General features: G+C 40.9%; 1 pseudogene; it reads left to right on the forward strand.

The window, feature by feature from the left end:
• LOC136519409 (uncharacterized) lies at positions 1 to 1662 on the forward strand (annotated as a pseudogene).

Below are 1662 nucleotides of genomic sequence, written 5' to 3' on the forward strand. Positions count from 1 at the left end.
ATGTATCCACTCGCTTATGGCTTCATAGCTTCTGAAAACATAGACAACTGGACTTGGTTCATGGAACAATTAAAGAAGGCAATAGGTGATCCTCCACTGCTTGCTGTTTGTTCTGATGCTTGCAAGGGCTTGGAGAATGCAGTGAAGAATGTATTCCCAAATGCAGAGCAAAGAGAATGCTTTTATCATCTTGTCAGAAATTTCAAGAAGAGATTTAGAGGGTTTGGCCAAATATATCCTGTGGCAAGGGCTTACAGAGAGGACATATTCTATGACAATATAGCAAAAATGGTAAGTGAATCAGCACAAGCAGTGAAATGGTTACAGACCAATCATAAGTTATTATGGTATAGGTGTGGTTTCAATCCAGAAATTAAGTGTGACTACATAACTAGTAATATTGCTGAGTCATTTAATAACTGGATTAGAGACCATAAAGACTTACCTGTTGTTGACCTTGCTGATAAGATCAGAGAAATGATCATGGTACTTTGGAACAAGAGAAGAAATATTGCATACAGGCTACCTGAAGGCAGGATACTTCCAGCTATTATGGTTCAGCTAAAGACAAATACTAGAGGTTTGGGACACTTGAAAATTGTACCATGTTCTAATTGGAGTGCAGAGGTGTGGGACCATAGCAGCCGAGCTGAGAGGCATATTATCAAGTTACACCAAAGGACATGTACTTGTCTTGAATGGCAGCACACTGGTAAGCCATGTCAACATGTATTGGCCTATGCAACCCGCCATCGGGGAGTTGACCTAGAACAGTTTGTGCATGACTACTACTCGGTCAATAGATTAAGGGCTGCTTATGGAAGAGAGATTGAGCCGATGACAGATAAAACACAATGGCCATAAGTTGACCTACCATTTTCAGTTGGTGCACCTCTTGCTAAGCTACCTGTTGGACGACGAAGGAAACTAAGAATGAAGGGATGGATGGAAGGTGGCCACAGGAAGAAAGGTTCCAAAGATGGTGAATTTACCAACGATGGTGAAGGTGAGAAGGGATATGACAACGATGCAGCTCCAACAAATGGAAAGGGAAAGAAAATGATCAGAGGACCTATGACTTGCAAAAAATACGGAGAAAAAGGTCATAGGCAAGCTAGTGCCAAGTGCCCACTCAATGGGACCGCAAAAAAGAGGTATGAACTGATTTTCTTTACCTACAAACTTGAATGTACATGTCAATGTTAATTTATTTGATTACTTGTAGGAAGCGTAGGCAACCTAGGAAGAATGTTACAAAAGCTACGCCAGCAGAACCTAGCACCCCACGGAGGCCGACTAGAGAAGAAATCCTACGGGATAGTCCAGGAAGGGTCACAAGAAGATAAGGAATATTAACACACTTATCGTATACTAATTCTTTCCATACATCTAATTGTGGCATCGTATTTATGTGCAGCAAGCTTGCGATGTTATTAGGAGAGGGCACATCTTCACAAACCGACACCACTAGTCCCGTGAGGATACCTACAGCGGCAGCACCAAAAAAGATGACTCCGAAGAGAAAGCTACACATTGAATGAATTATTTTAGCTATAATGAGATGTAAACTCATGCTTTATTTGATATGACTTGAATCTCGTTTGGAACTAAATTATGGTCTTCTGAGATGAACTTGTTTATGCTACAATCATGGTTTTATGA

Source organism: Miscanthus floridulus, chromosome 18 (genome assembly GCF_019320115.1).
Source record: "Miscanthus floridulus cultivar M001 chromosome 18, ASM1932011v1, whole genome shotgun sequence".
NCBI lineage: Eukaryota > Viridiplantae > Streptophyta > Magnoliopsida > Poales > Poaceae > Miscanthus > Miscanthus floridulus.